The 14253-nt window shown below is 48.1% G+C and overlaps 1 protein-coding gene and 1 long non-coding RNA gene across 2 annotated transcripts in view; one reads left to right on the top strand and one right to left on the bottom strand.

Annotated features, from left to right (window-relative positions):
• BGN (biglycan) overlaps positions 1–3199 on the bottom strand; it is a 43502-nt gene extending 40303 nt beyond the window's left edge. The window contains exon 1 of the mRNA XM_081894606.1: positions 2957–3199. The gene's annotated coding sequence lies outside the window, so the exon portion shown is untranslated. The remainder of the gene's footprint in view (positions 1–2956) is intronic.
• LOC309360338 lies at positions 3109–13540 on the top strand. Its single transcript, XR_014164008.1, has 2 exons — positions 3109–3217; positions 13381–13540. It is a non-coding gene; the product is annotated as an uncharacterized lncRNA (long non-coding RNA).
• The last annotated feature ends 713 nt before the right edge of the window (positions 13541–14253 follow it).

Raw genomic sequence — 14253 nt, 5'->3', positions numbered from 1 at the left:
GCCATGTTCCGTGGCTGGGAGCAGCCTGTGGGTCTTGGGCATCTGTGGCTCTGTGGAGCCAAGCTGGTGGTTCTGTGGCCGGCAGTGCGCCATGCCTGCCAGCTCAGCAGCCAGCGTGCCAAGAAATCCGCACGCTCCACAGGCAGGGGCTGGCACAAGGAGGTAGAGTTGATGAGCATGTGTGGGTTTTTCTCCCAGCCCTCCCTGCCCTAGCCTGCTGGACCTCCTCTCTCAGATATGAAGTTAGGAACCATGATGCCTCTCATTTACATTGACTACTTAACCCTTTCCATTGCCCCCCCCATTCCCTGCAAAATTCTGACCTCCAGTGCCATTTTCCTCCACTCGATGATAGCCACCAACTCTCTCATAATACCGCTTAGTTGGATGCCTCTCCCTAAAAAGTATAAGCCTTTGATAATCCAGCTTCCTTCTCTTTTTTGCATTTAGCATCTTCTCTTTCGCAGGACTCTTTGAAAGGATCAAGGAGGCTTTGCTTAAACTAGCCGGTTTTTGTGGTTTCCTATCCCCCTTGGGGCCTCCCCATATAATTGCTTCCAAGGGTGGGATTGGATGCTCCTGGAGACGTTGCAGGATTTGCTGTCCCAGTTTGCAAACATTTATGCTGGCTTTGAATGAAAAGCTCTTCCAGTCTGCTCTGCTCATGTTTCATTCTCACTTTGGACAAACAAGCCAACCAAGTACCTTATGCCATCCATAACTAACAGCTTTGCTCAGATAAAAATAAGATAAAATAATGCAACGCTGGCTTGCTGGGCCACAGGCACAGATTTCAGTGGGCACCAGATCCAATCTAACGAGGAACTTGAGGGTCTTTGAGGTTAGCAGACTGAGAAGAGGGGTGGGAATTAGGGAGGGGCTGTAAATGCCACAGGATTCTATCTCTAGCTAGGGGAGAGAGGTGGATTCCCCATAGTCAACAACAAGGGAAACAGGAGAATGAAAGCTTCTAAAAGAGGAGGTAGCGTCTAGCAGTATGGGATGGGAAAACGAGGCACAGTCCTGGGACAAAGGACAATGCAAAAAAAACTGATGGGCAGTAGGTTCAGAATGGGCAGAACAAAAAGTACTTTTCTGCACAACCTCTGGTTAACTTAAGGAATTTGCTCCCATGAAGTATGGCGATGATGGCTCAGACAGCTTTACAAGGGGATTAACCAAATGCATGGTGTAGAGTACTAGCGGCAACGAGCCACAAGAGATGAGTGGCACCTCCACATCCAGAAGCAACATACCTCTGAATATGAGATATGGACTTCATGTGGGATTTGGTTGACCACAGGATGCTAGATTAACTCCACCCGGCCTGAGCCAGCAGGGTTCTGTTTATGAAGATCTTTTGTGATACCAGGTTGATGCTGTGAATGCAGGAGTCAATGAGGAGGGCTGTGTGTGTGCAACAAGTCCATGGAGCAGAGGGATGGGGGTCTGGTGGCATTGAGCTTCCTAAGAATCTTGACCTTCGCTTCTCCTTTTTTTAACCCCAATATTTTTTAATTTGTGGTGGGCAGGAGTAGAAGTGCACCGAGCCATCCGTTAGGAACGTGCACACAATAAACATTTTCCTCTCTGCCCACTAGCAGGTTCAAGTTTCCTTGGGCACATGCAACATGCAACAAATTAACTAGGTGAACGCAGTCCACCAGCACCTCTGCTCCAATTCCCATACTGCCAAATGCTGTGACCAAGGGCATTGCCCATTATCACCCAGTTCGCACATTTACATTTGTCCTCCTGACAAAGATGTACCTAGGGACCCTAAGGAATATTCACAGGACTGGCACAGTTGCTGGCAAAAAATCCAAACACACACATACAGTCCTCCTTTATGACCTCCAAGGACCCTTCTGACTCTGGAACGTTGCCCAACCCACCACTGTGTTCTTACACCACCAGTGTTCCCTTCAATGGGGCTTTGTGCAAGAGAGCTCTCCAGTGGATTGGGCCCTGCATCTTGGATCTCATTCCACCAGCCTTAATGATGGAGAAATCCACTGTGTGAGGTCCCCCCATGCCTCATGGTGGCAGGACCCCCTCCGCATATCGAGCAAAGAGAAGACCCCACCGAGGGAACCACCCCTTCAAAGGAGTTTGGAGACCCTGGTAATGGTGCAAGAATAACTGGAAACCTCAATGGATTGTTATGGCTGAGGTCAGAATGTGGTCCCAGCATCTATAAACTTCGCTACCAAGGAGAAGAAAGCCAGCAGCAACAGCCTGGGAACCCTGAAGATTGTTTGAGGGAGTGAGAGCGAAAACCAAGAAATCCTGTCTTGTTCTTGCAGGGTTAGGCAGCTGCCAAGCAGATGAAAGTAACAAATGGAAACCTGAGAACTACAGAGTTTAAGAGCAAGCTGTTAACAGCCCAATTCTCATCAGCTTGTGGGGAAGGGGAGCAGAGTTGAGGGAAGTGGCAGCGACAGGCAGCAGATAAGAATTCCACTGTAGATAGATAGATAGACAGACAGACAGATACACACAAACACACTGCAGTGGAATTCATATCTGTATGAGGCTTAGGGCAGAGGGAGGGTGCCAAGTGGACTTCTCCCATGGTTGGAGGGGACGTCCAGGACACCTGGGTTCTCTTCCCCATCACTAGAAAGAAACTAGTATAAGGTTTTAGGGCTTTAGGGAGGGGTAAATGAAGTAATAGTAAATATGGTAAGGGTAGACTCAGAAGGCAACATTCCTAGAGGAGAATGGGATCTCATGAATTATGTTCTAATGGTTAGAGCAAGGGAGCCCTGGAAGTGAAGGTTTAGTGATAGCAAGGGAGTCTAGAGCACAAGTTCATGGCTTTCATTCCCCTGACTGCAATCCCTGTGTGGTCCATTCATTAACTCAACCACCACAGGGACAGTCTGTGTGAAAAACTTTGCCAGACACCCTGGGGATGGGGGGAGCAGGGAGCAGAATGAAAAGAAAAGGTACCTTTGGGTCAGAATGTGGTCCTGGGTGTCACAACCTGGGGCAGACTTTCTTCTCTAGCCAAATGCCTGCTTCCTTCTGCCTTTAAATCCCCTTCTTCTTTCTTCCTCTTCCCTGACGCTGTGGGTTTTGCTTTTTCTTCTTTGCTGCTGCAGACGGGAGCTGTGTGTGTCAAGCCCTTCTCACGGGGCTGGAGGAGACTGTGCTGCGCTGGAGGGAATGTAGAGGAGTTGACTTCCCTTGTAGGCAAGCTGGTTTCAATGAGGTACAGCGCGCTCTCTACGCACACAAACACTCCCTCCCTCCCAAAAAATGACTTCAGGGGCTGAACCGTCATGTGGTTTCCATCAACCACCTGCCAAAAGGATGGGGGGGGGGGAGAATTAAAAGAGAGAGAAAACCACCCAGCCTCAAGGATGGAAGTTTTCAGCCACCCCCTCCTCTGTCCAAAATGGCAGGCTTTCTTGTCAGTTCTTTTTTTCAGAGTAGCCACATGAGTGAGTGGGCCAGGAGGGTGGCGAGGAAACAAAACTGACACCCCAGCCCACCCCCTAAAAAATAATAATAATGGGGGCAGGGTAGGATTTGGTCACCAAACTCTGACTATGTGGCGCCAGAGAGGATGGGCTTTTGTGTTGGTTTAAGGCCATGCAAAATATTTGTCTTCCCCTGAGTGGAAGAAACTGACCAGCGATAAAGATGAAAGGGGGGAAGCCATTTTGTTGGTAAGGAACTGGGCATATGCTGTTTTAGGCCTCTGAACAAACAATGGGCAGAATAAGACAAAGAGACAGAGAAACAAGATTGCGATACGAGGGGATAAAGGAGATCAATAAACATGGGGAGAGGCAGGAATGCTCTTCAGTTACATAGCCCTTGGATGAATGGCTTTAGAGGGAGACAGAGAGAATGTGAGACAAGAATGGATGGATCAGTTTGCAGATCCGTCTAATCCCAGAGAAAGGAAATTTATGGCCGCCTAGATATTGTTGGACAGCCACCCTGCCAGTCCCGGCCAGCATGGCCAGTCGTTAGGGGAGATGGGAGTTATATTCCCAACAATATGTGTAGGGCCAGTGTTATCCCTTTTCCAGTTGTGGGCAGTTGGAGGATCTGGAAGTTCATAAGCGGAGCAGCGGAAGAGACTCCCTTGGAAGGCGGTGGATCCTTCATGGGATCCTTCATCCAACAGGGGTTGGATGGCCCTCTGTCAGGGATACTTTGGCTGTGAATCCTGCATTGCAAGGGGTTACACTAGATGGTCCTGGGGGTCCCTTGCAACTCTACGCTTCTGGGATTCTGAGAAGGCTGACTCAGCCAAAGAATGGAACACACTGGAGAGGGAAAGCTGTAGAATCAGGAGGTTTAAAGGATTTTCCTGCCCTGTTCATATCAAACCACAATGCTGACCCAAAGAGTACAATTGCAAGTTGCCCACATCTTGGGCAATTGCCTATTTTCAATCTCTTGCTCCTTCCTTAGGAGGAGAAGGTCTTCCCACACCAGCGATCTTGCACAGCTCCCATTTGTTTCAATGGGGCTTACAGGGGAGAGCCTCTTGCTGGGTCCACCACTGCTAAAATGGCACCGTACAACTACAGTTGAGTACATCAGGCCATTTGACTGATGTCTGGGTGAAAGAGCAGCCCTTTCAGGTTATCTTTCGCTGTGGCTTGCTGTCAGTTGAAGAGGAGCAAGACAACAGGTCAAGGGAAGTGCTTGCATCCAATGAACCTTTGATGCCAGTGCCCCTCCAGCCCAAGGATGTGGCACAGCCATCCTCAAACTTGTAGGACTCCATTTCAGAAGACCCAGAGAGGTCAGAGTGAGAGACTTTTACCTCCCCCTCCCCCTCTTTCCAAGTACAGGTCTGTGCTTAAAAGCTCCATGTCTGAGCAGTTTTTGTTGTTGCTGCTGTTGCCACAAAGCATTCCCCACAAAAATCCGCACCTTAGTGCTCAATCAGAGCAAATGTCAATTTGGGTTTTCTGTGGATTGCTGCTTGCTCCTATTGTATGTTAAAAAGCGAGTCTTCATGGGGAAAGCTCTGTGGCAACAAAAGGACACTCGGATACAAAGTTTTAAAGCACAGATTGTGGCTGGAAACAGTGGAGGAAAGGTAAGCGTGGACAAGATCTTAGAGTGGGCTAGGCCCAGCGGGGGCAAGGCTAGCAATTAGGACAGTGTTTCCCAACCGGTGTTCCGTGGCACACTAGTGTGCCGCGAGATGTTGCCTGGTGTGCCGCGAGCGAGTCCAAAAAAGGTTGGGAAACACTGGTTTCTCTTTCAAAAAGGAAACGTGGGTTAAAGCGGCGACGCCGCCTCCCACTCACTTTCCTGCTCTGGCTTCCCTAACAGTTTTCCGAGTTGCGTCACTGGATCCAGCCCCCTTTTCCACATGTGACACGGGGCTGGAGGGAGGGAAAGAGGGCTTTACGTCGCGCACAAAGGCAGCCTCCTAGAAGCGCTCTGGGCCGGCGCCGTTTCACCGAAGGCGCCGGAGGACCCCCACCCTCAGCTCCTTCAGAAAGGAAGCCCCGCCCCTCGGCTCCCTACGCCGCCAGGCAGCTCAGCTGACTGACGAGGACGTTCTGCGGCGGCGGCCGCCGCACAACCACCGCAGTTGCTGGCAGCGTCCGCAGCGCAATAAGTAACAGCGCCTGGTGCTGCCAACTCTTTCTCTCTCTCTCCCGCCCCGCCCCCAAGCTCTCGCGCGCCCCGCGTCAACATCGCCGCGCGCAGCTTCCCGAGCTTGAGGCCAGCCGCTGCACGCACGCGCCGGCTCGTAATCGGCTCCGGTTGTTGCCTTTCTCCGCCGAGGTCGGTGGACCCCGAGCCTAGGCTTCCTTCCCGCACCCCGCTTTCCGAAGACCGCACACCAGTTGGGCCAGTACATATTCCCCTCCCGTGACTGGAGCGGAATAGCCCTTTCTCTTCTTCCCCAACCCTTGTCGTTGGAGGAGTCCCTCAGTCCCTCGCTTTGCTGCCTCCTCCCCCCCCACCCCCAAAGCTTGGAGGTTCCCCGGCAAGGGGGAGGGGAAAAAAATTGAAAGTTACACTTTCGTGCGTCCCTCCCGGCGTGACGCTGCGCGCTGACGTCACGGAGCTGTAATGGTGGTGTGCCTCGAGATTTTTTTCATCAAACAAGTGTGCCTTTGCCCAAAAAAGGTTGGGAAACACTGAATTAGGATACAGTTGTTGTTGTTGCTGCTGCTGCTGCTGCTCTGTAAGGCTCAGTGTCAGGTTTTTTCCTGATGAATTAACCACCTCAGCTCCATGTTCCTAAAGTCCTGCCCAAAGCTCACCTTTCCCCAGCTAGTCTGCCTTGCACCTAGCCTGGACAGAATAGATCAAGAGACCAAATAATATATTCCCTCGCTGCAATTACTCACACACACACCCCACCTACCCTGCAATCTGTGCATTATAAACTACACCATTATTTATGTGTTATTTCTATTTCTAACCATGCCCCGATTCACCTTATGGTCCTAGAACAAGGTACAGACAAAATCACTATAAACATTACATTCAAATGTACTAGAGCACAATCAAAAATTAAAAATTAAAAAATTATAATCAGCGAATAACACTTGTATCCTCCCTCCACCCAAAGGCCTGGGTGAGAAGGTTCATCTTAACCTCTGGCTGAAATATATATTACGATGGAGCCAGATGCACCTGGGGGGCAGGTGCTCTAGCCTGAGGCCCCCACTCAGAAGGCCTTCTGGTGTCCTTAAACAAGCAGGCATGAAACTGCTCAGAGATGCTGAGGAACTAGTTCCAGGTGACGGAAGCAACCAAACCATATCACAGGCTGCAGGCGAAAGCAAGTCCTCCCTGAACCCTCCCATGAGGTACAGTAGTTGAATCCCCTCAGGTAATGTAAAAGGGAAGCAAATGTTATGTTTTTTGTCCCTGCTTATCCCATATAGTCTAAACCAGGGGTGGGCAAACTTCAAGTCTGCAAGATCTACTTCTATTCTTTACTACAACTCCAAGATCCACCACCTGGAGCTAGTTGCAAAAGAAGTAGATTTGGAATTACAGTGGTACCTCGGGTTAAGTACTTAATTCGTTCTGGAGGTCCATTCTTAACCTGAAACTGTTCATAACATGAAGCACCATTTTAGCTAATGGGGCCTCCCTCTGCCGCTGTGCCACCGGAGCACGATTTCTGTTCTCATCCTGAAGCAAAGTTCTTAACCCGAGGTACTCTTTCTGGGTTAGCGGAGTCTGTTACCTGAAGCGTATGTAACTCGAGGTACCACTGTAAAGAATCCTGAGCCCAGGGATTTATTTTGCGTATCAGAGCCAAAAAGATCAATTGTCTGACTTGAATATAAGGCAACTTACTACGAACCTATGAAAATCTACTCCTAGTTATCCCTGTGTATATACCAAACACTTAAAGCACACTCCCGCCTGCAATGAATCCTGGAAATTATAGTTTACCCTTCACAGACCTACAATTCCCAGCACCCTTAACCTGCAGTTCCCAGGATTCTTTGCAGGGGTTTCTGCTTTAAATGCATAGTATGTAGGCAGCCACAGACTGTGGAACAGTTTACATGCCACTGGGGGTGGGCGTGGGGAGCTGCTTAGGTTTGCGTACTGGTCCCGAGAGAAGATTAGAAAAGCAATTTTGTACATTTTGATGCTAAATTCCTGAATTCCTTAATGTGTCATGCCAGATTTGTTGAAAATACTTTCTCTTACTCCATGTAATATAAAATCTTTATTTTATTCATACACAAAAGTATATACTGCCTAATAAAGAATACAGCAAACAGCACAAAAATAGAACATAAGAATAGATTATGTATCTATGTCTGTATGTGTATATAGATATAGATAGATAGATGATAGATATAGATATAGATAGATGATTGATGATAGATAGATAGATAGATAGATAGATGATAGAGATATGAATAAAATGAATCACATAAAACAATTCTATATGCACTCAGGTAAAGCCTATGCAATGTAAATAAGTTATCTCCCCATATCCATTTAGATCTACATGCCATGGGGGGTGGGAATATCTGCCACCAAATGTCAAGTGCAGAGTGAGAGAGGTTTACATAAGTGATTTTGGCCCATTGCCCCTTCTCCTCTTCAGCTGATGTCCTTACAGTGTGTGTGTGTGTGTGTGTGTGTGTGTGTGTGTGTGTGTAAAAAATTTTAAATCCTCACTGGGTCTTACGAGATGCTGTGGACATGAGTTGTTCACCCCACTGAGCTCTTCACCCCACTGAGAACATTTCCCCCTAATTTTGTGACTTTGTTTATAGTTCATTTTGATTTGTGGAAAGAGGGCATTCCTAGAGCAGCCGTGTGCCTGGGAGTTCAGGGCTCTTTTGGTCAAGAGCTTTTGATCTCTGGAAGCCCTGGGTTGAGGGTTCAGAGGCAAGGCAAGGGGGGCTGGGAAATGGGGCTTTGGGAAGGCTTTGGATTTGTTGGTGGCTTTGCAGTTTTTAAAGCAGCCCCATTAACATCTCCCTTTGCAATCTTCTAAATCATGCGTATGTGTGTGCTGTTGCCCATACATATTGTTACCCACCACCCTTATCTCTGAGATTCCGGGGGTTGCAGGCATGCTTACCCAGGGCTAGTGTTTCCTTGGGGAATGAGGCACAAAGGGGCTAGGGTGTCTTTATGATATATGGTTTTATTTACATATATACAACTTGAGCCTACCTATGGAGGGGCTCACAGCAGCAGCAGCAGCACCCCAAAAAGGGCCAGCTTATTCCAGAATCACATCAGCATCCCTTCTCTGCAGCCTCTCTTGCTCTACAGCAGGGGTCGACAAGGTTTACCTTGCCTGGGCCGGTTCACTCCAGCGGAAATCCCTCTGTGGGCCAGATTGCGGGTGCGTGATTTCCAGCGTCTGCATCTACGTCTGTGCAGACACAATTTCCAGCATCTGCACATGCGCAGACGCAATTTCCAGTGCCATGGAAGCGAGTTCCCGCGCCGTGCTTCGCCCATGGGCCTTAGGTTGCTGACCCCTGCTCTACAGGGCACATCCAGCTAAATTCTTCCTCTCTGCTTCCTGGTTACATCACTTCCACTCCCCTTCCCTAAACTATGCTCTCTTTATCTACAGAGGGAGGAACTAAAGCAGGGGTCAGCAAAATTTTTCAGCAGGGGGCCGGTCCACTGTCCCTCAGACCTTGGGGGGGGGGGCGGACTATATTTTTTGGGGAGGAAATAAACGAATTCCTATGCCCCACAAATAACCCAGAGATGCATTTTAAATAAAAGGACACATTCTACTCATGTAAAAACACGCTGATTCCCGGACCATCCACAGGTCGGATTTAGAAGGCAATTGTGCCGGATCCAGCCCCTGGGCCTTAGTTTGCCTACCCATTAACTAGAGGGCTCCATTCATTTGTATTCTGACACCTACTTCCTTTTTGCTTTGCCCTCCTAACAGTTAATCCGCCCAGGCAGTCCTCTCACAAAGAAGTTTGTTTGACTTATTGACACTTGTTGATTTGGCTAGGATTACCATGTCCAATACACAACCCAGGAAAGGTGCCTCATGTATTTATCTTTTACATGTGCATGACTAAACCACTTCTGGTGCAATGGGACACCATAAAGAGTGCCAGAGTGCACGGAAATGCCGTTTACCTTCCTGCTGCAGCAGTACCTGTTTATCTACTTGCACTGGTGTGCTTTCGAACTGGTAGGTTGGCAGAAGCTGGGACAGAGAAATGGGAGCTCTCCCCGTTGCGCGGATTCAAATTGCCGACCTTCCAATCAGCAAGCCCAAGAGGCTCAGTAGCTTCCTTAGAGTCTAACCCTGGATAGTATTACACATAGCTTTATAACCCCCAAACTTGTTATAATAAGAGCTCACAATATTTTCTGGCCCTTGCATGCATTGTGGTGGCCTCTTCTTCTTCTTCTTCTTCTTCTTCTTCTTCTTCTTCTTCGCTGTGGGAGCTGGTTCCAGCTGCGTTTGGATAGCAGCTGCAGGAATGTAGGCCAGATTGGACATGACGCCAGCAGGAACATTCCTGATGTGATCTTTGATCCCTGCAGGGTTTTTTGCTTTAGTCCCCAGGAATCTCATATTCTTATGAAGATATTCTCTATCCCTCTTGCCTTGCCCCTCCTGAACATCCCTCATGAATCTACTGCTGTTTTGAGTTGAGCAAACTAACAACTGGGCTGGGGTGCCTCAAGGCCAAACGAAACGTGACGGTGGCAGCCACGCTTGCCCCTCACGTGTCTGCCTTCTCCGGGTATAAAGGGCTGGGGTCTATTTTTAATATCAAAAGGGGCGTAAAGGAAGGGAACCACCCACACCCCTTCCTTACATCCTCAGCTTGTCTCCCCTACCCAGCCCCATTTGGTAGGCATGATGCTCTTAGAACAGGGGTTCCCAAGCTGTGGTCAGGGGACCACCAGTGGTCCACGAGCCTGAACTCCATTGTGTACACTGTATAGCATCACAATTGCCCCAAGTGGTCTGCAAAGATCCTCAGCAATCAGCAATTTTCAACTGGTCTAGGGAGGGTGGGGAGGAGTTCAGGAACCATTGCCTTAGGAAAGCCTGTAGCCTGCCAATATCATTCCACTCAGAGTTAAAAATCACAGGCACCGTAAGGTGTGTGCATGTCCAATTGCAAATAATGATTTACAAAATACAGATTGAAATCTGAAATGACTAATTCCGAATTGATTTAATACAAAGGAAAATTTAACAAAAGTAATAAATTATGCAAATAATTTTAATCTAAAAAATGAAAGACAAAATAAATATTTCCGCCCCACAGGGCCTCCACCCCATATGAGCCTGCATGAGTGGCCTTCCCATATGGAGGTATTCAACTCCGGCACCCTATCCTGCTTACGCAACAGGACTTTCCTCCTCTCCTCCCCCCCATGCACACCCCATGTTCTCTCAAATATTCTCTGCATAAGTTTGGGGAAAACCCTAGAATGGATTTAGAGAGCATGAGCAGGCAGAAGAGGGGGAGAACGTTGCATTGCACATGCAGAAGTCCTTGTGGAATCTATTCCTGGGCTTTGGAAATCGAATAGGGTGGGAGCCTGGGAGTTTGCTCTCCAATTTTATTTAGGTTAGGAACAGCCTACAGGGTATAAAGCTGGCATTCCTGTTCTCTCAGGCAAACTAATGACACTGCGCCCCCACCCCCATGTCCCACATGAAAATGTTCCTTCCCTTTCCTCTCCTCAGAATTCCTCAGATGTTTTCTTTAATTAAGAACTTCCCGATTCTCCCTTGAAATTGCATTATAAGTGAAATTCCCTGGCACCTCTGAAGCACCCTGTAGGGGGATTGTGTGGAATAAAATGACACCTAGTTGCTTGACTTCTTGTCACCTGGGATGGCACAATGATTGGATACTGGGACCGAGCCCTATTGGTAAAGAGTTAACCTTTATGGTGGCAAGCAACTGAGTTTGGTTTGAGGTTGCAAATGAACTCCTCCTGAGTCACCCAGATCCCTTTCCGTGTGGTTCTGCTCCCTGTCTATCTCAGCAGCAACAACAGCTCTGCATTGTTTGCATTCTGGGATTGCTCAACCCCTCCCCAGCCCTTGGTAATTAGCTCTTGGTAATTAGCTGCACCAGCTTCTTCCAAATTTGTTCTCTTGCTTTTTCCTGCCTCCCCCCCCCCCCCGGCGGCACAAATCTAAGAGCTGCATTCGGGTGGGTTAGCACAGCCTTGGTCCAAGCAAGAGGCCTCAAAGGAAGGTGTTGCTTTTGGGAAACCAGGCGTGAGGAATCGTACCCACAGCCTTGGCCAGGACTGTTTCACTGTAATTACAGAGAAATGTCATTTTGGATAGAATGTCTCTAAATTCGGGTGGGTGGAAGCAATACAAGCATAAGGTGAGCCCTGATGGATCAGACCCGATCGGCATCCTGTTTCCCAACAAAATGCCTATGGGAAGCCAACAGGAAGAGCCCCCCTGTGGCGTTGCTCCCCAGCTATTGTATTCAGTGGTAAGTGCCTCTGAAGATGGAGGGTTAATATAGCCAGCCCTTTTCCTTAATCTTTCTGCTCCAGATGTTGCTGGACTCCCACCAGCCTCAGCCAGCATGGCCAAAGGTCAAGGGTGATGGGGGTTTTATCTTGTGAACCACCCTGAGATTTTCAGATGAAGGGTGCTATATTGTCAATAATATTAATTAATTAATTAAAAATAGACCAACAACACGAGGGTCACAGTACCATCCCCATCCCCAGTACCAGGTGTGCCAACTCTGGGGGGTTGAGGTGTCTTCAGCCTCCTCAATATGCACCATTTTACACAGCGTCAGGAGACGTCTGTGACGTCATGTGATGTGTGTGTGACATCACACGTGTTACACACGTTGTCCCCCCAATCTTGGGGGCAACCCGGCACCTCTGCCCAATACATCCCCATATATCCTTTTGGCAGAACTGAGCATTTAAATTTTAAACATTTTCAGTTTTTGCTAAATATGTACATAAATTAGAGAGTAAAGAATATTTGAAGAAGGAGTGCTAATCACATATGTATTCATTTATCATGGAAGTTATGATATACATAACTGGGTTAAAGATTTGGGAGCAGCTCATTGCAATTTCAACAGACTAAATGAGAAGCCATCACCCTTTTAAGGCTTGTGGCTCATTTCCAAACAGGGGTAACTGTTGTGGGTATCACACACACACACACAAATTGTATTGAATGCTAGTTAACTCCGCTGAAGTTAATGGGCATGCCTAACTTAGGTTCATTATTTTCAATGAATCTACTTAGAGCTTAGCTCAATACAAGCCACACAGGTTCTATGGCTTTTTTGAGCCTAATTTCAGAGGGGGGGGACCCAGTGGGAGCCAAGGGAGACCCACAGGCACTGCATTGGCAACCCCTTGGCTAGACAGTTTTTGATAATGCTTTTCTGATAATGTTTTAAGGGAAACTTTAAAAAGCGAGAAATAACACATACTGTATATTGTTCCAATAATGTTAAGCAATGTTAAGCAACAACTCACCATTCTCATTATCTTCACATCTTGGCTGCTCCCCAAAGAGCTACTTTAGGCTGCCTCAGGGCATTCCCTGTGCTCAGTGGGATTTTTTATCTTTGATGAGTAGATTTTCCCTCTCTAAACCCCCCAACTAATTTGGAAACTCACTCAAATATAAAAGCAATCTGCTGGGCAATGCTGGAAGAGCAGTGGTGTGTGTGGGGGGAAGACTATTGTTCAGTAAACACAAACTCATTGCCTGGTCCATCCTTCCTTCATCCCCCCACCTCAGTCATAAGCCCTAAGGATAGGGTCTTGTGGCCCTCTTGGAGAACTGTGTGTTCCATAGAAGTACACAGTCTTCTCCTTTCCACCTTGCCTCCATTTTCTAATTCTCTCCCCTTCCTCAGTTGTTTTCTCTTTGTTGAATTCTAGATTGCAATCCCCTTTGCAGCAGGGACCCACCCTCTGTCATTGGTTCTGGCATCAACAGCTGCTGGCCTTTCTGCCTTCCTACTGGTCCCAAGGAACACCACCAGCCGCTGCAACCACCACCTAGCATACATTTGTAAATAAAAAGATCCTACTAATGTGCCTCCCTCACAAGAAAGTGAGAAGTGCAAAACACTCCTGTGCTGGAAGGGCAAAACAGCAGAGAGTCCCTCTGTCTCCTGAGCCACGTTTGCTGGGAAGCCCCTGGGCTGTGGTCTGGGGGCTTCTGAGACTCCGTGCTTGGGATCAAGGGCCTTTTACACAAGTAGAAGTAGAAGAGTAGGAAGGGGAGACTTTCCGCTTCCACCAAAATCCTGAACTGTGAAGAGGACAATGGGTGTGGGAGGCACCAAAGGGGAGGCTGGCACTGCTGCTGCCCCCAACAAGACCTTTGCAGTAATAGTGTCCAGATGTGCCTCAACTGCATTTGCTCAGGCTGGGGTCTTTCTGCTCTTGAGTGTAGGCCTCTCTGCCAAGGACACAGACCTGCCTGGTGAGTCCGGGATGCAGCTGTGGGTGGCCCTCATTTTGATTGCACTCAAAGGCAACCCAAAGGGAGCTGTGAAGGACACCTGCGTGAGAGATGAATGGATGGATTGGAGAAGAAGGGAAAAGATTGGGGGGAGGGATTGCTGCTTGAAATGATGCACTTGAAAAGTCAGCACTTGGAATCAAACATGCCTGTGTTGGAGATTGAAGTTGTATTTTAAAGCTTAGAATAAATGCGAAGGGTTTATAATAGAGTTCAGCTCCAGTGCACTCCCACTGCTGGTGTTTGGAGCCAAAAACACAAAACGTTAGCCACAATCCACATGT

Source organism: Podarcis melisellensis (assembly GCF_964234715.1).
Source record: "Podarcis melisellensis genome assembly, chromosome: 17".
Classification (NCBI taxonomy): Eukaryota; Metazoa; Chordata; class Lepidosauria; order Squamata; family Lacertidae; genus Podarcis; species Podarcis melisellensis.
The sequence above is the reverse complement of the archived record's forward strand: the minus strand, read 5'-3'. Positions and strand labels throughout refer to the sequence as shown.